The sequence below is a fragment of the Anastrepha ludens genome, chromosome 5 (genome assembly GCF_028408465.1).
Source record: "Anastrepha ludens isolate Willacy chromosome 5, idAnaLude1.1, whole genome shotgun sequence".
Taxonomy (NCBI): Eukaryota; Metazoa; Arthropoda; class Insecta; order Diptera; family Tephritidae; genus Anastrepha; species Anastrepha ludens.
Window position 1 is genome coordinate 35,017,448 of NC_071501.1, and position 27,236 is coordinate 35,044,683.

The following is a 27,236-nucleotide window of genomic DNA, read 5'->3' on the forward strand; positions in this document are numbered from 1 at the left end:
TGCGTCGTTACTGATGGTGTTTGGCCAGAATATTCTGCAGATGGCGTGGAGGTATTTGTTGAAGAAGAATTGTAGCCTCTGTGTGATGGTGTTAGAGATCATCCATGTTTCGCTTCCATCCAACAATACTGACTTTACGCTTGAGCTGAATATCAGTAGTTTAGTGCGCCTGGAGATTTGCGAACTCCACCATACTGTATGCATTCGCCCGAATGCTGCCCTGGCTTTGTTTAGCCTGCAGTTGACATCTTCATCTGCTCCACCATTTGCCGTGATGATGTAGCCGAGGTAGCAGAAACTTTCAACGAACTCCACCGGGCATCCGTCAGCCCTGTGTTATTGTGGTTAACTCTAATGGCCTTGGTCTTGGCGATGTTGACCTCCAGTCCGACAGTGCGTGCCAGCGCGACTAATTTGTCCGCCTTCGCTTGCATGTCAGAGAGTTTGTGAAACAGGAGGCAGATGTCATCGGCGAAGGCCAGGTCCTCAAGATGTCTGGTGAATTTCTTGAAACGCTTTATTTATTCTAGCCAGGATATCCTTTCCCACACTATTCTTAGCAGATATTACACAGTTTAGGTAGATATAGTCTTCGACTTATTCAATTTGTTTGTCATGAAGCATAAAATTGTTGTCATTTTTAATGCTGATTTTTATTGTCTCCGTTTTGTCGATGTTGATTTTAAGGCCAAATTTACCCGACTCGGCGCACAGAGCGTGCAGTTTTGCTCGCATGTCAGCTTGCTTCAAGGATAATAAGCAAATGCATCCGCATAAGCGAGGTCTTCTTCGAGATGTTCAGCGAAGTTCCCGCAGAAGCCTCTTCTCTTATCATCTACGGAATTGTGTAGGATGTCGTCAGTAACAGTAAGAAAGAGGATCGACGAATGCAAAAGTCCTTGTTGAAACCTACGGTGGTTGTAATGCTGTCTGAGAGCTCGCCATTGTGGAGTATTCAGCACTTGAAATCCGCACATTGTGCTCTGATTAGAGCTGCCAGCTTCTCAGGAACATCTCTAGATCTTAACGCCTACAAAATATTTCCGTTGTATGCTGTCAAACACCGTGCTATAATCAACGAATACCTGTTGAAGCGTCGACTGGCATATATATTAACGTTATTAAAACACAAACTCACTTCTCGGTGTCTGCGAAATAACTCAACTCCTTTATTCAAATTTATTTACAGTAAACCTTATTTATCTAAAGCTTACATCTAACGAAATCTCTTAAAGTTCTACTCTTACTCTAATTTCTCTTATTGCTAAATTTAAGATTAATATTTAAATATGTAAGTTAATATGTTTGTGTATGTAAGTATGTACGTATGTAGATATGTATTCAGGTATTTATGTGTTATACATGTATGTAGGTATGTATCTTATGTTACAATATTCATTAGCTCAACTTTGGCGCATAGGGTGTTAATCTGGTCAATACACGAACAATTTGGATGAAAACTAGCTTGCTGTTTTCTCAGAGATTGGCCAAGCTTTGGTTTAAGTACTTTGGAGTGATGGAAATCTTTGTTTTGACCCCTATGCGCTCCATCGCTTGTCTCTTTGCAAAAATTATAAATATTCCGATAGGGTGATTTTGGTTTTGCGCCACCTTGTAGGTCCTTTAAACGTGTTTGGAAACAACTAATACTTCTAAACACTTGTATAACATAACATCTTAAAAATTGTATCGCAAACAAGTAGCAAACGTAGAACAAGTAATGGCGCACATCGGCCTACGCAGTGTGAGATCGCTGAACTAACAGCCATAGATCGATTACTACCCTAGATATCCCGCTACGTAACACCGAATGATGAGGTAATGCAATAGAGTACCTAATACCTCTCTTCCTCTAATCCAACTCCACCGAAAACGCACCTTTCTTAGGTCTGCCGTTAGACGAAATTGTTGATTACACTTAGTGGGACACCTACCTAGGCGGCGATTAGTAAAGCTACTGCAAGAAACGGAAACTAAAAACCACAAAATTGAAGGAAAAAAAACACCTACAGTAAAGCATATTTAACAAGACATCCCCTATCACTTTCGCTGACTTGGCAAATCAGTAGAGAATATTTTATAGAAATTATAATTATTTTTCTAGATTTATTTAATTATTTTCTCTTTATTCTCATTTCTCAAAATGCTCATTGTTCTATTGTTTTATTGAAATTCAAACGACCTCTGTGAACAAGATAATTAAAGTCTTCATGAAATTTCTCAAGAAAGCGCTAAACCTCTTTATTCTCTTACCACCATCAATGTAGGTGTGTGTGTGCATGTAAATCTACTACTTAAACACACACAAGTGCACACATCCATTCCTATGCAGTGCCATACTTTTTCCACATTTTTGCATTTTTTATTTGAACTTAGCCCTCCTTAGCCCGCACTCTATTGTTTGGGGACCAAATTAATGGCAGTCGAGGTTCAAACGAGCAAGGCAACCCAAGCGCGCGCTCCTTGAGCCTAAAACACACAGAGATGCATTTATGAAAAATGTACAAATGTGCACAAGTACAAAGGCATGCTTGTAAAAGCATAGCAGCACTGAAAAGGAATAATGCAATGAGAGAAAGAGAATAAGCAGAAGAATAGGCCATAGTCACAAAAAAAAAACCGAACAAAAATTGGCGCACACAAATGAAACAGCTTGAGATGTGCAAGAAAATTAAAAGAAAATGCAAGCATCCACTAACTTGACGGCATACACTCGCCCATATGTGTATGTATGTATATTTATGTGTGTGTGTGTGTGTAAAAGGACTGCAAATTTATGTAGATTTTTCATATGTAGGCATATTCGTGCAACACACAAGCCCATTTCACTTCTATGCGCTTTAGATGCGCTTGTGCCATCTTCAGTGAAACCTTGACCGATTTAACAAAAACAACAAACATCAGCATGTGCTGCAGATTCACTTTCAATTGCCTGGCAAGCTGTTCCTTTCTTTTGTTTTATTATTAAGTATCATTATTTTTTTAGATATTTCCTGTTTCATTTAAAACTGCAATTTCATTGGCAAATCGATGAAGCGAAAGCCGATTCTTGGCGTACAAATACAAAGGGGAAAATTAATATTAAACTGAATTGATTTGATGGATGGATGGTGTCAAGATTTGGATGTAACTAGGAAAGTTAATGGAATTTCGCTATGAGATTTTCAGAGACTATTAAGGATAGACTCAACTATTAATGAAATATACATATAACGCATAAAGCTGGGTCGAAAACGAAAAACAAAATTACATAATAAAAATAACCTCAACGAAACTAAAAAACCGTATACCTAAATTTTTAACACTGAATGCATCTCAAAATTCTTACTTTGTTTTCAAAAATTTTCAAGCTTACTTCTTGTTAGACCCGAACAATGTTCGATTTACTCCAATTCCTAGAAAAGTTTACGACAGCATCCAAAATACTTAGATCACTTAAGAACACGAAATCGCTCAGTGAGAGTTGAGAAACTCAAAGCTGAGCATAGCCGTATCCAACTACCAGTTCAAGCTAAACACATAAACTGCCAGAGCTGCAAGAAAATTCTGCATAGCATTAATGAACAGTACAGTTAGCGAACAAATAGCTCAAAAGTGGTTTCAGATCTTTTCAACTGGCGATAAACCGCGTTCCTGTGGAGAAATAGAACGAACTTTCTTAGTTACCTTTTAGTAGAGGAACACAAAGGTACATTGCTCGGCCAAGCACCTGAAGAAATATATATAGACAGTGGCGAACACGGAAGCGCCAAAGACCTCGAGCCTGATTCGAGCGAAGGCCGGACAGTCGCACAGAAAGTGGGCCGCCGTCTCATCCTTCTCTCTACATGCTGGGCAGAATGCATTGTTTAATATGCTTACCTTTTTCCTTGGCCCGACATCAGTTCAACCAGCTGCCTACAGTCCCTTCTATTGAATGACAGGAGGATCTGCGACAGTCGGTCGGATATGACAGTTAACATCAGTTTTGTCCATCTGCATCCTCTATCAGCCTTTCAAGCTCGCGTATGGGTTAAAGTTACCCATTTGGTAACGCTTGATATTGATGGCTGCAGAAGGGAGTGGCAGAACGGGCTATGAGGCTAACTTCTTTGGTCCGGAGTCAGAGTCAGAGATCTCGTTACCCGCGCTGCCCACGTGTCCGAGGACCGATCACAGCATCAGAATATTATGTTTACCCTCATATTTTAGCCAGGATTTACAGGACTCAACTACATTTGATGTGGTTGGAGGATTATCTAAGGTCATGAGCGCAGCTTTGCTGTCGCTGCAGACACATACAAATCTGCCTCTCCATCTGTTCTCCACAACAAAGTTCATCGTTTCTTCAACAGCATACAACGGCGCTTGAAACACAGATGCGTACATTCCAAGAGCAAAGTGCAGTTTCGTCCCGCTGGATTCCAAGTAAATCTCAGAGCCGGAACCGTGCTCGATCCCGGAGCCATCCGTGAAAATGCGAACACAGTGTTTGGCGCGCTCGTTTTCAGAGTTTGATCACAAATGAGCCTCTGGCAGCACCACACTCTACGAGTATCTCTTTTCAAGAGCAACATTGAGTCCACTAATTGCCCACATCGCTGCTTCTGAATCTTCAGCAACACATCTTTAAAAATTTCCCAAAATTGTTGATTGTTACTCGGTTTAGCATTGCGTACAGCTCCTTTTAAATTGCCCAACAGATTTTCTATAGAATTGAGGTCCGGGGTCTGAGTTGGCCATTCCGTAACCTCAATTTTATTTGCACGAAACCAATGCCAACCGACTCGTGTTTTAAGATAATTTTCCTGCTGGTAGACCCATTTTATTGTCATTTCCTCCATGCAATTCAGAAGCATAACATTCTGCATTATTTTCACATAAATATTGCTGTCGACTATACCATCAATTTTGTGCATGCGGCCTGTGCCATAATATGAGAAACACTCCCATACCATTATTTTTGAGAGGGATTTAATAGTTTTTAGAATGATTTGCTGCTGATTTTTGGTACCAGGTGGACGTCTAACATATTGTCATATAAACCTAAATATATTAAACTAGTCAGTCCACAAAATATGTATTAAGCCAGATGTCAACTATCCGGCTGGCATATTTTTTTACAAATTCCCAACGTTTTGCCTTATACAAATTTTGGTGTCAGGAGTGAATTTCTTTGTGAGCTGCGAGTCTACGTACAGTCGTGTCAGAAATATTTAAGTAGCACCTTTTTTTAGTTGTATGGCTCACTTCATTGAATTCTCTTTGGAGCACCTTACAATTCTGCGATCGATCTGGCAAGGAAGTTTTTAGTTTTCCTCCTCTTTTCTCATCATTTTTGTGGAAGTGATTTTTGCTGAACATGGAATAATATTTTGTATTTCTGTGTAAGGTCGACCGAATTCTCTCAATTTCAGTACCTGCTTTCCGTGTTCTGTGCTTCAATATTACGCTCGACCCACTATAGTCAAAACAGAGGAAATATATGCATGACCCTCATCAAAATTAAAAAAAATATACATAAATAAAAAATATAAATAATAAAATACGTACTTTCATTTAAATCTTTTAAATCTAAAATTTTATTAACTGCAGGCACTGCTTTTTCAATGTTGCACTTAAAAACGCAACGACGCTAATAAATAACCGTTATTTACGTAGTTCGCAGATTCATACAGATAAACTCTACACAACTGGTGTCCCTTAACTCTTCGAGAAATGCGGTGGTGAAATTTTCTTTTACATGATTTGTAGGAAAAAAATGTTTGATTTCAAAATATTATGTTAAGGGTACTGTTATTTTTATGTTCACAGCTGTACATTTATGTATATATATATTAGGCCCGGTCGATTTGTGGGGAGGCAAAAAAATCGCCCATTGCTCTGTGAAGTTTCTTATTTTGATTTTCACAGAGCAATGGGCGATTTTTTTGCCTCCCCACAAATCGACCCTGCCTAATATATATATATAAGTAATTACTTATGTCGCATGCAACTTGTTTAGTATCTCACACATTTCACTGTGAAATTGGAAATGGCACCAGTTGCCCTTCCTTTGAGGCCAGCAAACCATGAACTCTGGACCACTATTTTCATATTTTTAACAGATTAAAAATACAGCAAATTCAATCTTTTTATTTGAGAAAACCACATTTTTTAATATGTTTTTTCTTCAATTCTGGCCACCGCCAAATGATTAAATAAATCACAATTCATTTGTAGACGAGCTAGCGCCCCTCAATTGCACCAACAAAACAAGTGCATTTGAGAAGTTAGGAACACAAATTTTTTCTTCTCTTTGTTTACTCTTCAGATATGTATTTGCTCATATTTTGTGGTTTTCATAGTACATATATACATTAGGGTGGGTCAGTTTATATGGAACGATTTTTCTCTGCAACGCTACTAGCAGATTCAGATTCTACATGAAATGCTAAGAAAAAAGTTCACTAGCGCTTAGCTCTAAAGTCAATTTTGGGTTACTCAAATTTTAAGTCAAGTTACTTTTAATTAATACGAAAATTAAGCGGCAATTATGGCAATGACGATAGGAAGTAGGAAAAAGACATTACATATTAAAAACTTAAACGAATCTAAAATTAAAATAATTTTTCAATTGTTATTTTATAATTATTGAAAAAAACAATTATGATTAAAAAAATGTTTAATAAATTTTTGAAATATTGGAAAACTTAATTTCTTTAAATTTGTTTGCAGGTATTAGTTTCATTTACATTTTAAAAAAGTTACATAGTTACTTTTCCTATTACAGTATTGAAAAATTGCATATCATTTATTTTGCAGCGCCTTATTGGTGGTATTTAAATAATACAGACCAAAAAATTCTCAAGAATTTCGGTGAAACACCAAAATTAAGAAAAACATTTTTCTAATAGCGGTCGCCCCTCGGCAGGCAATGGCAAACCACCGAGTGTATTTATACCATGAAAAAGCTCCTCATAAATATATCTACGGTTCGGAGTCGGCGTGAAAGTGTAGAGTGCCTATGAAATGAGACTTTCAGCTATTAGCACATAGATGTCGCTAGGAGTATTTTTAAACCTTCCCAAATGTCCTGGTTTTTCGTCTGTCATCTGTCAAAAATATTCAGTTCATTGTTTGTTACGTTTCATACAACAATGCATTTTGGTCGCTCTTAAAAAAGTCGAATTTCGTGCCTTCAAACTACGATTTGCGGGCATCGTTGATTCTCTGTTATCAATTGAAGAAAAACGCTTCTCACGCTCATAAAATGCTTATATTTAGAAGCTTATAGTGGACATGCTCTAAGTAGCGCACAGTGTTTCAGGTGGTTTGAAAAATTCCGATGTGGTGATTTTAGCGTGGAGAACGAGAACCGTGGCCGGCCACCGAAAAAGTTTGAGGACCCCGAATTGCAAGCCTTGTTAGATGAAGATGATGGTCAAACGCAAGAAATGATGGCAGAGCAGTTGGGAGTGACCCAAAAAACCATTTCCAAACGTTTGAAAGACATGGGCATAATTTTGAAGGTCGGAAGATGGGTGCCGCATGAATTGACTGAAAGGCAGCAAGAAAACCGAAAACCCACTTGTGAAATGCTGCTCTCCCGGTTCAAAAGGAAGTTTTTTTGCATCGAATCGTTACGGGTGATGAAAAATGGGTGTGTTTCTCCAATCCCGGCCAAAAGCCAAAAACAACGGCCAAACCAAATCGCTTCGGCCGCAAGGCAATGTGGTGTGTTTTCTGGGATCAGCGTAGTATCATTTGGTACGAGCTATTAAAACCAGGTGAAACAGTTGACGGTGCACGCTACCAACGACAATTGGCCGATTTGAACAGCGCTATACACCGAAAACTCCCAGAATATGCCCATCGACGTCACAAAGTAATTTTTCTTGATGACAATGCACCGCCACATCGAACAAGAGCGACCCGGGAATTGGTGGAGACGTACGATTGGGAACCGCTGGTGCATGCAGCTTACTCACCAAACTTGGCGCCTTCCGATTATCATTTGTTTGCGTCGATGGGCCACACACTTTCCGAGCAGCGCTTCAATTTTCAGGAAGAAGCCAAAAAATGGCTCGATGATTGGTTTGCGACCAAAGACGGCCAATTTTTTTGGCGCGGCTTCCTCAAATTGCCTGAGAGATGGGAAAAATGTGTCGCTAGCGATGGCTATTATTTTGAAGATTCAATTTGTAACCATTTTTTGTTAATAAACGTTTGAAATTGAAAAAAAGTCTCATTTCATAGGCATCTACCGGTAGGTAGGTCCCTCCATTTCTGGAACAACATCAAGACGCACACCACAAATATGAGGAGGAGCTCGGCCAAGCACCCAAATAATTATATAAATATATATATAAAACAAAGCTACAAGTTTCTATTATAAAACTAACACTCATAGAACATTTTTCTTAAAATTTAATGAAAAATCCGAATCTATTAGCAAAGAAGTCGAAAAAATTCTACCCGCCCTAATGTACTTCCACATACAAAATTATTATTATTTTTTTTTTTTAATTTCTTAGCTTTGGCCAATGCATAAATTCTGTCAGCCACTGCGGATGGGAAATACGTAAGGAAAGTTATTTGCTGTGGAAAAAAAACAAAACTGTATCGTAAAACAAATTTCTGATTTTAGTAAAAGTAGCAAAAGCTGGCGCGCCAATGGCTAAATGACCAACGAGAAAAAATTAAAACAACGAATGGCAGACACATAAATCATTTATGAATGTAGTTGTGCAAGTATTGGTGCATAGTGCAGCTGATAAAGAGCAGGGATGTGAAAGGAGTTGAGTTATTTTTTTGTTTATCGAGCTGCAGTGATTTGTTGGAAAAACATGTGCAAAGCAAGCATAAAGAAAAGAGAAATTATTTTGCACTAAAAATATATTCTGATGTCAGTTGGCGGTTAAACACATTTTCGTTATTTTATGGTTAGAAGAGGTTAAACACCAGACCAAAAATATTTGTGAAAAATATTGATAAAAAAAACGAAGAAGACAACAAAAAAATAGTTCAAGTGAAAATGGTTTTATGCAGCACTAGGTGGTGCACGCGACTTTGTTTGCATATAAAATTAAATACTTAATGAATAGAAAATAAAATAATAAATAAATAATAATAAAATACTTAACAATAGTAATTTTTTGAAAGAAAAGGCATATAATTTCATAATTACTTTAAATTCTATGGTAGTTTCAATACTTTTTCAATTGACATTCACATAATAAGTTTTAAATAGAACATTCTAAATAATAATTTGCGAACACCCACATACTACTCAATTCAACTGTACTATTATACACCATTGTACCCTAAAAATTAAGTGGCAGCACCATACACAAAAAATTATAATTAAAGCTTTCTTCATGCCTTAAAAACCATTTCCTTTTATGCCTTTGATATCTAACCTCTAATTACAATTTGAAAATAATTTAATTTAATTTCTTTGAATTTAAGTATTTTTTTTTTTAACTATGTAGTGGTAACGCTTTTTAAAACTATTTTTGGATTAAACTCGTGTTATCTCTGCACTAATATATGTATATAGATATTTTTTTACATATTATATATATTTTTTTATAAATTTCTTAATTTTCAAAAATATAGGTGGCAGCACCAGCTTAATTATTTTAGTGTTAATCGTATTCAAACACCTTTTATTTAATACCTTTACCTAAATATTCCATTAAAAATTACTAATTACTAAAAATACTATGTTTGCAATAGAATTCAGGTGGCAACTACATTTATAAAAAATTTTAAGAAAAACTTTCTTAATAATAATTTGCCAATATCCACATACCTCTCAACGCATAATTCAACTGTACTGTTATACCTATACCATTTTCCCGTTCAAAATTAGGTGGCAACGTAACTTAAAAATTAAGGGGCAACACCATACCCAAAAAATTATAATTAAAGCTTTCTTCATTCCTTGAAAACCATTTTCTTTGGTGCCAATATATATATACATATATATTATATATATAGAGGTTATTTCTATTTTATTATTAATTTAAGTTTGTTTTTAACTAGTGGCAACGCTTTTTAAAACTATTTTTGGATTTAAACTCTTGTTATCTCTACATTGATAAATGTATATATATATATATATTTTTTTACAGTTAATACATTTTTGTAATCCATTTCTTAATTTAAAAAACCAAGTGGTAACACCAGTTGAAAAGATTTTCTCATAAAGCTTCTTGGAATATCTTTCATTTAATACCTTTATCATAATATCCAACAGAAAATTGTGCCACGTTATAATTTTTTCAATCGAACTCAGGTGGCAACGCCATTAATAAAATATATTTTACCTTAACATTCTATCTCATAATTTGTGTAATACCAACATTCGACTTAAAACATTGTTCAACTGTATTATTATATATAATTTTTCCCTTAATAGTTACGTGGCAACGCCACACACGAGAATTCGAATTAAAGCTTTCTCAAATCTTTTGGAAACCATTTTGTTTGATACTTACATTCTGACATCTAATTAAACATTTTTATTAATTTAAATGTTTCTTTAAAATCAGGTGGCAACGCATTTCAAAAATATTTTTGGATTTAAGCTTTTGTTATCTCTGTATTGATATATGAATGTACATATTTTTATTGTATAATTAATATATTTTTTTAATTCATTCCTTAATTTCCAAAAACTAGGTGGCAACACGAGATTAAAAAATTTTGTTATTAAATTTGTTGGAACATTTTTCATTTAATACCTTTCTCTTAATATTCAATTGAAAATTTTGACAAATTACTGTTTTACAATGAAAATCAAGTGGCAGCGCCGGCAAAACAATGTTTTTTCCGTCAAAACATTGTTTTTAATATTTACCTTAAAACCAATGGTTTAATGTTTATCTAAAATTGAATATTAATGTAATTCAATAAATTACTTACTTTTTAAATACAAAAAGGTGGCAACCTTGAGTTATGAAGTGCACTTATTTAAGGTGGCGCTAACTCAATCATTTAACTCTGTTTTTGCATAACTCTTTTACTAAAAAAAGTTCTAAGTGATTGAAATCTTTATTTTGATCTTTACGCGTTGCACTGATTGTATGTTTGTATACTGCGGTTTTCTACTCCAAATACGATTGACGTACGACGTCATTTACAAAATTTATAAATCTTCCGAAAAGGAGATTCATTTTGCGCCACCTTGTGCAAGTACTCAGTTTGGCTTAGGAATAGCAGAGCTAAAGTACCATAAATATATTTAAGCAAAGGCACCAAACGTTTGCATTAACACTCCTGCAACAAAAAAGGCTTCCATTGTCATCTCCGTCAGAATTTTACATTCGACACATCATTTTTCCCTCCATTTCTCGTGTGGCCGTAATATTGTATTCAAAAAACAAAAATAACCACATATGCAAAAAATTCAATTAATATGCATTCATGCACTTCAATGTTAGTTTTATGACGAAATTTAATAACACATTTTATTTTTTTAATTTTAATTGTTTTGTATGTATAAAGTTTTAAACTAACAATGGTACTTAAAAAAAAAGATAATAGTTTTGTATGCTATTTACAAACTGAAATTACGAAAACTTTTAAACTCATCCATCATTCTCACGTACTAGGCGAAAAAAACTCAAGCAAACAAGCAACTAAATTGTGATGAGTAAGGCGCTTCAGCGTCGCGCAATAACCAGCGAGCAGTCAATGTCCAAAGGTATTTTTATTTCCCAAAATTTTATTTTATATTTTTTTTGTCGGAACTCGCATCTGCTCGCGTAAATATTTGTGTACAAATATTGAAATGCAAATTCGTTTCTCATAACATTTTTTGCCATTTCATATTTATTACAAAAACTTTAGGGATTTGTTTGCTCTTCAAAGTTTTGCAACATTGGTTTCATGAAATATGAAAATTCATTGCACATCATTATTTTTAATTGTTTTTTTTTCGTTTTTTTTAGCATTAGAATGCTTTACAAATATTATATGATTCAGCAGATTTTTTCATACCCAGAGCAAAGTACTGCAATTAGTAAAAGGTTTAAAGAGCGTCAAATGAAAAATTTAAAATTACATCACAAAAATTACATTCAATGAGTTTGCCTAAAATATTAAAAATCATTTTCAAATTTTATAATCGGAAGTTAAAGAACTGGAAAATTCAAGGCTGAGAAAACTATTATGGCGTTTATTGTTTAGTGTAAGCAAAACACAATTCCTTTGATTCTTTAAAAAGAATCAAAATAGTGTGAAGCCTTGAGAGTTTAGGTCGAGATTATTCTGCCGAAGCTACAAATTAAAATTTTTCTGCTGCCAATGGAAGGAGTCCTAGCTTTCGTAATATTAGAACTGCTTATCCCTTTGGCATGAAGTTTTATTCCGGCAACTCGGAATGCAGACATTGCTGGCATGAAGAAGATGAGACAGGGCGTAATAAAACAATAAAACGGGCGATAACATGAAAGAAAAAAAGATCCTTTTTGGTAGTTATTCTAAGAATTGGGTAATTAGTTAGGTATGTTGAGATTCATTAAACTTTTGTTCGGCAACGTTGTTGGAAGGAAATGTGAAATTGGTCTCCGAGTGCAAAGGGTTAGGCAATTAAGTTGAAGCAACCATTTTCCTATCACGCCAACATTTCTAAGATTTCCACAGTGCTAAGCCCCTATTTGCATGCTTTTCGAGCTTCACAACCCTGGCAACGCAATCACATACGAGTATACTTTTGGACTACTAATTATAGTGAGATCTGCAGAGTAGTCCGTGTTTTGACTTATTAATTCAAAATTTACATACCTTCACTCAAATCCAAATGCACTTTTTCGTCAGATCTGAAATGAAAATACAAAATTATTTTGATTAATTTATTTATTAATTTTACTTAAAGTTCCTCTTATGCTTAAAGAATTAAGAAAATTCTTTTAAATATTAGTGAACAATTTATTTAAAACTTTTCTAAACATTTTCTAGAAATAGTGGAAATACGTTAAATGTTGAATTATTATTATACATAATTTTCGATGTCGCTGATTACGAATCGCAGGTTTGATTTTCAAAACTCAAAATTCATAGCATTATCACATTGATCAGCTGCAATGCTATAGGAGATCAAACAACACAAAAATGGAGCCACTGTGATCGAAAAATGTATATGTTCCAATTTGATTCATATACAAAATAGATATGTATAAGTTACTGCAAAGATAATACTTTTCTATCGGGTTGAATTTTCTGAAAGTGTATATTTATAGTCCAAAATGGTTCATATTCAAAATATGCACATACAAAAAAATATATTTTTGAAGCATTGGAAAAATCTCTCCTCCCGATGCGATTTATCTAATCACAGGATTTTAATTATATTTTATTTTCTGGCTTTTTGAAATGTTTCCTATGTATGTTACACTATAGCGTGATCCAATAAGGGCGAAATGGAACATATCATATGTGAGGTAAAAAGTCAAAAAAGTTTAAAATAGTTGTTGAATTCCACAATTTTGAGATTTGTTCTACAAGCATGTTGAAAATTTTGGTTTGGAGTTTTTTAAGGCTTGTGTAACGTTTTAATAATTTTTTTTATTTTTTGTATAAACTTTTTCTCTTTTTTAATATTTTATATATTTTTTTTTTTTCATAAAAAAATGTTACCCCTAAAATTTGGAACAAAGAGAAAAAATTCGAATCATTTGTATAAAAATCTGAGCTGGTGTCTTTTCTACAATAACAAAAAAAAATTGTAAACAAGAAAATTTAATTTTCTTTTTCAAAAAAATTTCTAATTTTTTAATGATTAATTTATTTCTATCATTTGAGATAATTTTCATATTCAACTTTTTGTGTGCGGTTTCTTTAGGTTCTTTTTAACATTTTCATGACTTTTTAGTATAAAAAAATGGTTTTTCGTCAAAATTTGGAACAAAAACAATCTCTTTTATATCACAACAATAACAAAAAATTTGGAACAAAAAATTCAATTATTCCAAAACTAAATTTTTTAAACGAAGTAGCATACGTATTTTAGAACAACTTTGAATTCAATAATTTTGTGATTTGTTTCATATTAAAAAGTTTTGGTAAGGAGCTTTTTAATGATTTTATAATTTTTTTTTTTTAAGAACTTATAATTTCTTTTTTTTTTATATAAAAACATGTTTCCTCTAAAATTTGGAACAAAAAAATGTGTATCACCACCCACCTGGAAAACATTTCTATTATCATTTGTGAAAAAAAGTTCTGAAATAAGCAAAAACACTTCGAACAAAAAAAAATTATTTTTTCAAAAAACCTTTCTTTAAAATGGAAATTTTATAACATTTTCTAATTCAATAATTTTCAGATTTTTTTCCACGATGAAAATTGGGTATGGAGTTTTTAAGGCTCTTTGTAATGTTTATATATATATATATATATATTTTTTTTTTTTTTTTTGTATAAAAAAGTATTTCCCTTAAATTTTGGAACAAAAAAAATTGTTTTCATCATCATCAAACAATCTTAGGTTGGTTTTTTTTCTAAAATAACACAAACAAATTTTGAATAAAAAAATTAAATTTTTTGTTAAGCAAATTTTTGTTCTAGTATACTTCATAACAATTTTAATTTAGTAGTAGTGGAAAAGATCAGGTGGAGAAGGACTTGGCTTACTTGGTGTGTCCAACTGACGACGGTTAGCACAAAAAGAAACGACTGACACTCTTTGTTAAACTTGGCTAAAATCGCGTAAGCGATTATCGCGCCAATTAAAAAGAAGAAGTTTTGATATGGATTCCAACATGGAAAATTTTGATATGGGGTTTTTTAAAGCAGTTTTTAACATTTTAAGGGGTTATACGCAGTTATGACTTTCAAAAAAATCGATTTTTTTATTGCATTTTTGTAATGTACATATATTCAAAAGTATACGCACGAAATTTGAAGTAGATCTAAGCAATACTTTCGGAGTTATACCTAAATATGTAGAGATGCCTCGGCACGTTTTAAGGTAGGTATTGAAACTTTAAACGTGTTTTTTTCAAAACGGCATTTTTCAAGTCGGTGTACACGATATCTCGAAAACGGCTTGTTTGATCGGTCAACCGTTTTAACTCAATCTTTAAAGATACATTTTCTAGTAATTAATCGTTCCTTTTGTAAATCTGATACTTATTTTCCATTTTATAATCAATTTACGGCCAAATTTTAACGTAAAAAATCGAAATCATTTCTTTTAAAAGCTGCCATTTTGTGAAAATTCACTATTTTGATTAGCCGAACGATTAATTACTAGATAATCTAGTATATTAACAAAATTTGTTTGGTTTTTTGATTTCAGATAATCCAATCCTGAGTTACGATGTACACCGTAAATCGTCTTTTTTTAAAGGAGGTTCCACAAAAATTGCCGTCAGCGCGCTCTATAATCAACATTTTCATAAATAAAAAATTTTGTTACGCTCTTGAAGGATGCTTTTATAACCGCCAAAAATTTTCAAATTAAAATATTCTGAAGTTTCTTCAGGATAAATCCTTGACAACCCGTCTTTTATTTGCTTCATAACTGCGTATAACCCCTTAACTCTAAAGCTGTTTTTAACATTTTTATAAAATAATATCTTTGTTTTTGTACAAATTTGTTCCCCCTTCAACTTGGAAAACAAAAATTCCTTAAAATTTCGACCAAGAATTTTTTTTTGTTTTTAATAAATAAATTGAAGCAGTATTTCCGCGCAGAGAAAGAAAAACTCGTGCCGATGTAATTCACGTTTTTATTCCCACTGCCGTTTTTACATTTTTGTCATAGCCTACTATCTAACGTATAATAAGTACAAAGTTCTTTTTGGCATCGCCTACTATCTAACGTATAATTGTACAAGTTCAAAGTTCCATGTAAGTGAACTATAAGAGAGTAGGATTGGTTTGCAGAGTTGTATTTAGAATTCAACAAACGCCCCTTCAAACCAAGCCTGTACATTTAAAAATTCAAGTTTACATTTCAATGTTCATTAAGTTACAATTCTCAATATGCTTCTGCTTCCCCAACGCTTTGGTAAGTATGTCGGCTGCATTCTCATTTGTCGGAACATACTCGACCTCAATTTGTCCGCATTCGTGTTTCTCTCGTATATAATGGTATCGAATGTCGATGTGTTTGCTTCGTTTCTGCACCATGGGATTTTTCACCATAAATTGCGCACTCTGGTTGTCACACAAAATCAAAGTAGGGCCTCTTGTATATTCCAGATAACCCAACTCATTCAACAGACCACGAAGAAAAACTATTTCTTTAGTACCTTGGCATAATGCTATGTACTCAGCTTCCATCGAACTTAACGCAACCACAGACTGCTTTCGCGACTCCCAAGCTATTGCTCCACCAGCCATTGTAACAAAATAACCGGTATAGGACTTCCTGTCCAAGCTGTCGCTACCCCAGTCAGCGTCTGTGAAACACACAAAATTCTCAAAATTAGCAGAAAAAGTTAATTTACCATAAGGTGTTTTCTTCAAATATCGAAGAACGTATTTTGCCGCCTGCATGTGCTCTGTATGCGGATGTGAGTTATATTGAGATAACTTTGACACCACATGCGCGATATCCGGACGAGATATGACAGCCAGATACATAAGCCCGCCAATAAGACTTTGGTAGTCCTTCGCCTTCAAGTCACTGCACTGCTTGTCACATTTATGAAGCACCGTGCCTGGAGCCCATGGAGTTGCCGCTGGTTTACAATCTTCCATGCCCCATTGTTGAAGAAGTTGCTCGACATATCGCTTCTGATGTATAGTGATGTCACCTCGATCACCATCCCGTTCAACTTCCATCCCCAAATAAAATGATATCTGCCCGCGATCGACCGCTTCAATGTATTGATTCAACACTTCTATTATACTCCGCATCTCATGCTTGTTTGAGCATGCCAAGATCATATCGTCTACGTAGAGAGCAATAATGCTAACATTTGCATTACCACGACGAATATAAACCGATGGGTCCGACTTGCACCTTACGAATCCCATCTTCAGCAATATTTGCGTAACTTTCCGGTTCCATTCCCGACCAGCTTGCTTCAGGCCATATAAGGCCTTTTTAAGTCTGCATACCTTATTAGCATTTTTCGAATCTCCAAACATGGGTGGCTGACACATATAAACCGTCTCCTCCAAATCGCCGTTCAAGTATGCAGCAACAATGTCTATGTGATTAACCAGCAATTTATGTTTCGCTGCCAATGCCAAAATTAGGCGAATTGTTGAATGACGTACCACCGGAGCAAATGTTTCGCAGTAATCCACGTTGTATTTTTGTGCGCAACCCATCGCAACTAGCCTCGCCTTAAACTTCTCAATTGAGCCATCCGGATTACGTTTTATGGCGAAAACCCATTTACAGCCGATAACATTTTTATGAGCTGGTCGATCCACCAAGTCCCATGTTGCGTTCCGCACCAACGATTCATACTCTACTCTCATTGCCTCTTTCCACCTGTCAGCATCTTTAGAGTTTAGCGCCTCACTGACCGTGTTCGGATTTTCAATAACAGAGTTCAGCATCTCCGGACCAGCCTCTGTACAATAGACTTTTCTCGGCCTTCCTACACCTCCTGTACGCACCACTTTTGGCCTTCCTCGCTTCCTCTTGTTATTGTTTACAGCAACACCCTCCTCGTAATCAGACTCAGTCTCAACTCTTTCATGTTCTTCACGCTCGCTGCCTTCGTCTTCACGCTCGTCACGTCTGTCTTCGCTTACTAACGCTTCTTCAGCGCTACTCGATTTTGCTTGAAGTTCAATAAAAAATGTCTCTTCGTTGACATCACTGTCCCTTAAATTTAATTCAAATGAATTTTCGAAGAATATGACATCACGTGCAATTGTGATTTGATTCGTTTGTAAGTTAATTAATCTATAACCTTTCGTAGTTGGGTGATAGCCAACAAACTTTAGCTTAACCCCTTTCGGCAAAAACTTACTACCGCGTGGTCTTGGCCCCTTTTGCAGAACCACTGCATCACAACCAAACGTACGGAAATGTGCAACCGATGGTTTCCGCCCATGCCATTTCTCGTAAGGTGTAACTGCACCTAAAACTTTCGTAGGACACCTGTTTCTAATATATACCGCCGTGCTTACCGCTTCAGCCCACAATGATTGTGGCATTTTAGAAGAGCTTAATAAGCATCGCGCCATTTCTACCAAAGTTCTGTTGGCTCTTTCAGCCACACCGTTTTGCTGAGGGCTGTACGGCACAGTGGTTTGATGCCGAATGCCTTTTTCTCGTAACCAATTTTTAAACTGAGAGTTGACGAATTCTCTCCCATTGTCACTACGAATTGTTTTTATTTTGCGGCCAGTCTGCTTCTCCGCGGTCGCAGCAAAAAGTTTAAACATATCAAAAGCTTCGGATTTTCTTTTTAAAAAATACACTGCATTATATCGCGAGTAATCATCTATAAATGATATAAAATACGATGCACCGCCAACCGAATTCACACCCATAGGCCCGCACAAGTCCGTATGTACAAGTTCTAATACACTTTTTGTATAAATGCCGCTATATTTCACATAAGGCTTACTATGGATTTTGCATACCGCGCACGTAAAGCATTCAATGTTTTTTGAAATTTTAAAGTTCAAACCATTTACCATATTCATTCTTGAAAGTTTATTTAAATCACTTGTATTTATGTGGCCAAACCGCCTGTGCCAATCACTCGCGTCATCACTAACCCCATTTACACAGTCCGCACTTTTGCTCACTAAAACGTTAGCAACATATATACCATTTTCCAATGCACCAGTAAGAATTGTTTTTTTGTTTTTGTTTTGCATTATGGCATTATTTTCTGTAAATGTGATGACATTTCCACTCTCTGCAGCTTTAGCGATGGAAAAAAAATTGGAATGTAGATCAGGTACATACCAAACGTCTCTCAAATTAACAGTTGTGTACTTTGTTTTCAGATTAACCGTGCCCTTTCCGCGTGCATAAACGCAAGCACCTGAAGCTAAAACTATTCTATGTTTTACACAAACAAGAGAACTAAACAATTTAGCATCTTTGCACATGTGAGACGTTGCGCCACTGTCGATTACCCAAGTCTCGCTCAAATTCTCCTCTTTCTCTACTAACGACCAAGCTTTATCATCTACGAGTGAATTATTTGATTGAAAACTGCACTGAGAACGTATATGACCTCTCCGTCCACACTTAAAGCACTTTATGTTGTTGTTGTTGTACCTACTGAAAGTTGTGCTTTCGTTCGCTGTTCCGTTTTCCTTTTGACTTGTTCTGCTGCTGTTACCGCTGCCAGCGCCTCTGCCTACACCAACCTCACTCCTTACGCCTCTGCCGCCGCTGCTTTTATTTCGAAAAAATCCAACGCGTCTTTTCGATTCGTTTGCCGAAAAAGCCGTTTCTGCGCTACTGCATTTGTCGCCGTGCCTTTGCTCCTCTTCCAGGATCTTCGCGACGAGATTATCCAATTTCGGCAATGCGTCCCTGTTCTCGATTGCCACCACAAAATTCTCCATTTCGTCTGGTAATGAGCAAAGCAACAAAATTGATAAAAAGTCGTCCTCCATGGATATGCCAACTTCTTTTAAGTCATCTACAATACAGCAGAACTCCTTCAATTGAGCTGAAAACTTCTCGCTGCTTCTGAATTGAAATCGGATCAGTTTTTTAAATAGGTTCACTTTCCTACACGCTGTATCTGCCTTGTAGAGCGCGTTCAACGTGTCCCATGCACTTTTTGCTGTGGTACAGTTTTTAATATGTATCAGTTCACTTGGCTTGACGCTCAACGTTATAGTAGCGAGAGCCTTCCTGTCGCATACTATCCAGATGGTCTTTCCAGGCTCCTCCTCCGGACACTTATCCACGACTGCACTCCACAAATCTAGAGTAATCAGTAAACTCTTTAACTGAATACACCAAGTGGTATAATTTTCCCCACTTAATTTTTCGATGTTGGCTAAAGCGTTAGCCATTTTACCGCGACTATTGCTTTTAACACCGGATAAGCAAATCAACCGAATTATTACAACTTCTATTTATGTACATATGTTGACCGTGAACTTAGAAACCCAAGTCGATACCTGGGCCCATAACCATTTGAAGCAGTATTTCCGCGCAGAGAAAGAAAAACTCGTGCCGATGTAATTCACGTTTTTATTCCCACTGCCGTTTTTACATTTTTGTCATAGCCTACTATCTAACGTATAATAAGTACAAAGTTCTTTTTGGCATCGCCTACTATCTAACGTATAATTGTACAAGTTCAAAGTTCCATGTAAGTGAACTATAAGAGAGTAGGATTGGTTTGCAGAGTTGTATTTAGAATTCAACATAAATTATTTAAATAGTATATTTTATCCTAACAATTTAAATAATATTTTATTTAAATTTTTTTATTGTTTTTTTTTAATTTTAAATTTGTTCTTTAATTTTAAATTTCTTTTTTACTATTTTTATTTTTAAATTTTTTTAATTGTTTATTTTTTTTTTAATATGTACTACACCGCTTTATAAGTTCCCATTGAGTTCTTATGGGAAACATTTAGGTTAGGTTAGGTCGTGATGGTTGCCCAGAGAGTGGGCCCACTTGAACGAAAAAGTTTGGTTCATCCTTTGTGATACCATTGCAAGGGAAAACATTTAGTTTGGTTAACAAGTCTCTTTTCGATTCTTTTCAGAAATGTTCGTACTATGTTTCGAAGATATTTCAGTTTAAAAAAATGTATACCAAAATTTTCGACGTTGAATAAATTTCAAAATTATAATTTTTTTCCAAAAATTTTTCAGTTTACTTCTTATATATATATATACTTGGCGCGTACTCCCTTTTTGGGTATTTGGCCGAGCTCCCCCTCCTATTTGTGGTGTGCGTCTTGATGTTGTTCCACAAATGGAGGGACCTACAGTTTTAAGCCGACTCCGAACGGCAGATATTTTTATGAGGAGCTTTTTCATGGCAGAAATGCACTCGGAGGTTTGCCATTGCCTGCCTAGGGGCGACCGCTATTAGAAAAATGTTTTTCTTAATTTCGGTGTTTCACCGAGATTCGAACCGACGTTCTCTCTGTGAATTGCGAATGGTAGTCACGCACCAACCCATTCGGCTACGGCGGCCGCAGTTTACTTCTTATTACAGTAAATTTTACGAAAAGTTGTAGGCATTGTCACTTAACATAGAATCGCTCAGCTGCATATCCTGAAGCAACCCTAAACCATAAATTTCATAGAAATCAGATAATGCTAATTTGTTGTACATAATATCAATTATCAAGTCATCGTAATTGTGTTGAAAATAGACGGAGCGCCGCCCATTTCATTCCTCGTATTCCTTTCGGTGTTATGACTACTCAAACAATTTTAGCACATTTTCTGAGTTAATTACCGAAGTATCTCATTTCTAATAGCATTGAAAATTCCTTTATATGGCAGTGGATGTGATTAGCGCCCATTCTTACTCACTTTCAATATGAAACTCAAATACTTAGGGACAAAGATTATGTTCTTACCACCTTATATACATATGCACCCTATTTTGTACAGACAGATATGGCAAATAGATTTGTCTGCTCATTCCGAACATTTTGGTGTACGTACAGGTGCTTACCTGTAGATAACCCAATACTAATCATCCAATTTAGGTTTTGACTAACTATTTTACTAAACACAAAAAAAAAACTATATTGAGTGACGTAAATCTTTATTTTGACCTTTACGCGCTCGATTGCTTGTGTGATTGTATACTGCAGCTGTCTCATTCACAGTTGCAGAAATTATAAATGGTCCGATAGGGTGAATAATTTTGCACCTACCTCAACAAACCCGTTCAGCTGTTGGAAACAAACGTCATGTGAACAAAGTTATAATACCCCCTAAAATGTTATAATAAAAGCAATGAGCTCCAGGTAAATACCTATGTGCATGTGGATGTCAACAACAATTGTTCTTTAATAGCAATCGAAATGTTTACTCTGGTTGCTCGTTCAAACAGAGCCAATTGCACATATCCGTAGCTGCATGTCAGCACGTGCAAATACATACAAACAGTCATGTGAATCTAAGCAATGAATATAGTAAATAAACGATAAGAATGAATAAGTGAACATATTTTTGTTTGTATTTAAATTGCCTTGTGTGCATTTAATAAGTCAAAGAAAACAACAAAAAAAAATCGATAATAATGGCAAAAAATTGCTAAAACCAAATCGAATAACAGGGCAAATTTATAATCCCATACATACATAAGTATGCGAGTACATGTGTGTGTATGTGTATGCAATGTTTTGATGATGACATTTTTCTAAATTGGATGCTTTAACAACAATGTTTTTTGTACTATAATTTCTTCATCCAATTAGTGATTGACAATAGCATAAAATAAAATTTAGCTAACTCTGGTTATTAGAGGAAATTATTTAATCAGATAGTCAAACAATTGATGAATCCAATTAATTTGATGAATTTGAAGTTTTTAAAACTCTATATGGGCTTGCATCGGTTGTTTTTTAAGAGCTTGAGAGCTTAAAATTCTAATACAAAATAGAAGTACTGTTTGCATCCATTTTTTATTATAATCTGGGAATCATTTCATTTAGCGGCCTCGGTAGTCTAGCGTGAGTGCACTAGCCTGCCATCCCAGAGGTTGTGGGTTCGAATCCAACGTAAAGCACGGTCCTCACACTTTTCCAAATTTACCTACTTTCCTGGTTTCTATAAAAAAAAAATTTTAAAAATTCATTTCTCAACCCCAACATCCTTATCCTTCTAATCCTTACTCCCGCACAAAAGTCAGCGCATTACTTGCATTGTGGCTGCTAAAAAACAAGCACAGTTAAACATTGCATCAGTGGCGTCACCAAGAAGAAGCCGGCAATCGCGGTAATAGCGCAGACACACTAAATTTAGCGAAGTCCTCAACCATCTCTGTGATCCTTTTGCCAGAAAAATGTGACACACAGATGGCGCTTCAAGCACTAAGAAGGCATTGTAAGCAACGACAGGTGGGCATTCTCACTACTTAGGACTGGTTGCGACAGGGTAATCACCTACCTACCCTCAGAAAGCAAATAGATTAACGAAACCAACGCAAGACTAAGTCTTGTCGAGGCCCTATGCTCCCGAGTGCAGTGAACAAGGAAAAAAAATCAAGAAATGATTCAAATATGATATCCGACATATGTCTGCCGCTGCTACGAGTTACATGGTCCAATTTTGGTTACTTTTTCCAATAAATTTAAATGAGCCCAATCAGCAAAAATGCGACGCAAACTATGGCCATTTGGCTTTAATTATTGCGCGTGCTGTATTTTATAGGCACAAAAGCCAAAATCTTTACATACAATTTTCCACGTAGTAGAAGGACAAGGCCAACAAGTTGTTGGCTTCTTTGCCGTCACCACCAAACCACAGAGGCATAAGTGAGAATTGATCTGATAAGTGCTGTGTATATCGACCAGATCACAGCAGGATTCAGACCCCAGTTTTTTCCAAAGTCTCCACGGCATTGTTGAAAAATTCTTAATGCGCGATACACCTTCAGTGAGACATGTGTCTCCCAAGTCAGTTACTTAGCCAAGATTACTCCTAGATATTGAGCTTTCTCAAAGAGACTGGGTGTCACACCTTTCAGTGCTCGAAGATTAAGTTCATCCAATTACCGTTTTCTCGTGAACAAGACTAAGGTAGTTTTGTACGGATTGACGGAAAGACATTGTCTTGTGCACCAGTCATCGATTTTATCAAGAATTCTCAGCACTTTCATGCAAAGCCTTCATAGCTTTGGAAAATTCGTGAAAAAATAAAAGCTACTTAATTGTTTGGGGTAATTCTTTTTTATTTTTTTTTTCGACGTAATCTCATTTTAGGTTTTATACACTTCGCAAAACGTTGTTCTCGGAAAAAAGGCCATTGGTTTCTGCGGTCATCCCCTCGTTTGAATAAAATCTTTTTCCCGCTAAACATTTTTTTAAATCGGAAAACAAATAGTAGTCCGACTGATCTCAGGGAGCCAAATCTACAGGAAAAGGGGGACCACAACAGCTGAGGCGCGAGTTGATGATTTGTTGATGATGGAAAATCCCGCGACTACCTCGATTGAAACGAATGCCAAACACAAAAAAATAGATCGATCTGGCTGAAACCTGGTGTGTGTTCCTCCAAGAGATGCTACTAACCAAACATAACCAGTAATACCATCTCTCTGACTTTGCACGGACTTTTCAATCGGCCCTCGTAGAAAACATTACAGCAGGTTAACGAACTCAACCAGACATCCAACAAAATAAACTTTCCTAGTTTTTTTTTTTTTAATAAAGTCAGTTCAGCTTCTTTATCGGCATCTGCATTTGGGCGGCTTAACCATTCCTCTGCGGTTCATGCAGTGCTTTTATGAAAAAGTGGCTCTACCAACCAGTGAGTTATGAGCACAAGTCTTTCGCTAATTTTCTAACTCAAAGTCTGTTAAGTCCACCGCAACGTAAGGAGTGACTCCATCAACAAGTATTTGAAGTCCAACACCCAATGATCCCCTTTAGTTCAATGCTTAGACAACCAATCGTTCTTTCTCACAATCTTTCTTAAATAATACGACCACAGGCAAGCGAATTATTCTTTTTTACATTCAGTATCTGAGTTCCACTTCAATTGTCGCTTTTGTGCTTTAAATACTTGTAACCACTCAAATTTAACATAATTCCCATACTTCATATCAGAAAGCTAATATAAATAACTCAAATATTTACTATCTACTTTGAGCGAATAGTGCAAATATGTACATACAAATGTAAGTAACCAAAAGACACTTAACCAACTCAGCCTACGCTTTACTTTACCACATTTCTTAGCAGCAAAATGGGTAACCTAAATAATTCAACAGCCATCCATGGTTGAGCAAATCTACAAATAATGAAAGAATCTCAAACAATGCAATAATGATTCATGCACACAAACATACATACATACAAACATACATACATATACGTATGCATATAAGAACAACAATAACTAGTGATTGAATAGAGAGGAGTTAGACGAAAAAGCAGATGAGAATAGAGTCGCAGAGCACAAAGAATTAGTTAGAATACAAATTAGTAGAAATGCTGTAATGGCATGGCAAAAGGAAGGAAGAAGAGGAAGAAGAAGGAGTGAGTTGAAGCTCATTGAAAATTCCATAAATGTAATTAGAACATGTAAATGATGCAAAAAGCCGGTCTCTTTGAATGGATGTCTGTCAGATGGAATGCTTGAAGAATGTAGACCAGTATTATGTATTATTATCTATGTGCATGATTTTATTCCTATGGATGTATGTACATATGTATGTATGTATGTATTTATGTACATAAAAAATATCACCAGAAAAATGAATGCTTAATGGCTTTGCTTGGTTGTTGTTCTTCGCTTCCTGACTGCTGTATGAATGGATTATTTGCCACTCTTTGAATTTTTCGTTTGGTTTATCCAGAAAACAGCTATTTGCAAATATGTTCATACCACTCTTACATACCTATATACATATGTACTCGTGCATACATACCGCGCAATACCAATAGTTTGCTTTCATGGCTTGGCTATTATTTTTGCCCGATTTGTCATTCGTAAGCTACTGCTGCTTCTTGCTAAATGTACAAACTGTTTCTGTTGTGTGCTTTCTTTTTTTTTTGGCTTTTGTGTGTAAATTTGCATACACAAGTGACGCACCTTGAATGCGGTGGCAAATACGTGCATTCACATGCATCTACACCCGCGTTCGCAATAATAGCAGCAAGCCTTATTAGACAACTTTGACTATTTATTTATTTTTTTACAAAAATATAGTTCACACTACAATAAAAAAACATGTAGTAAAAAAAATTGAAAAATCTTCATCAACATTTCAGTTGGAATTCATAGAAAATTTCTGGGTATACATTACGGCGGGTCGATTTAAAAATCGCTCATTGCTCTGTGAAAATCGTATTCTAGGGATCAAAATAAGAAACTTTGCCGAAGGAACCATACCTCTAAAACGAATTCTGATGTCCACCAATTTAATTATTTTTATTTATTTATTTTATTTGTATTTAATTAATTATTTAAAAAATTAAAAATAATTTCTTCAAAATTAAATTTCAAATTTTTTAATCAGAATTTCTAGAATAATTCTGGGTATGCAGTTTTGTATAGTTGTCCATTCAATTGTGCCAGTTGAAAGCGGCTTAAAATTTGAGTTGATTTTTGATCGTTTTTTTCTTGACGTTATTAAGCATTTTCTTCCATAAAATAAAATAAATAAATAATTAACGCGTACCCTTCTGTTAGGAGTTTGACCGAGCTCCTCATCTCATTTGAGGCGTGCGTGTTCTTGCGTTGTTTTATGAGCAATTTTCTCATGGCAGAAATACACTCTGAGGCTTGTCATTGCCTGCCGATGAGCGACCGCTATTAGATAAAACTTTTTCTAACATTTTTCTCTTTAATGCACAGAGATTCGAACCTACGCTCTACCGAATCACTCCCGAATTGTAGTCACACACTAAGCCACTCGGCTACGGCGGCCGTCTTCTTCTTCCATACCTCAACATTTTGTTCACTTCATGTTCACATTTATAACAGCATAGCTCATTGTCTAAAAATAAATCACATAAATCAAGCTTTATTAAAAAATTTTAAAACTTGGACCAAATTTGTCAAAATTTCAGACTTTTTAATCATTTTTTTCATAAAAATATCTGTAAAAGTAACTTAATACTTCAAACTAACCGCAATATTTTAAAAACTTGAATCAATGTTCAAAATTCCAAACTTTTTATCAGAGAGTTTTGAATAAGTCAAAAAAAAACTGGGTATGCAGTTTTATAGCCAATAAAATTTTAGCAGAACAAAGTGCAAATTTGAAGTTGCTCAATAATCCCGTTATAGTTTTATAATCTTTTCCTTGACGGTGTAACGCATTTTCTCCATATAACGAAATCAAAATCGGAGCATATACATGTCAAGCGGTGAAAACTTTTACATATTTGGGATTCAAATTAAGTTATGATAACCCATTGGGCACTACACTTGACGAAAAAATACAAGCCGACAATAGAGCATACATTTCACCTTCACTACACTTCTAATAAAAGCTGCTGTAGTCCGACCAGTTTGTGCTATGGATCAGAATCGTGGATATTCAGTGAAAAGGACAAAGCCATCTCCAAATATTTTAAAGCAAAATGTTGAGAAAAATCTGCGGAGTAGTCAAAGACAACAACGGTGAATGACACATAAGATGGCACCATGAACTTGACCAACTAATAAAAGG

General features: G+C 35.4%; 1 long non-coding RNA gene across 2 annotated transcripts in view; it reads right to left on the reverse strand.

The window, feature by feature from the left end:
* The window catches only part of LOC128865123 (uncharacterized), a 159,099-nt gene that overhangs the window by 55,983 nt on the left and 75,880 nt on the right, over nt 1-27,236 (reverse strand). For both annotated transcript variants that reach the window (XR_008454749.1, XR_008454750.1), the window contains exon 3: nt 12,754-12,788. This is a non-coding gene — a long non-coding RNA (uncharacterized LOC128865123). The remainder of the gene's footprint in view (nt 1-12,753; nt 12,789-27,236) is intronic.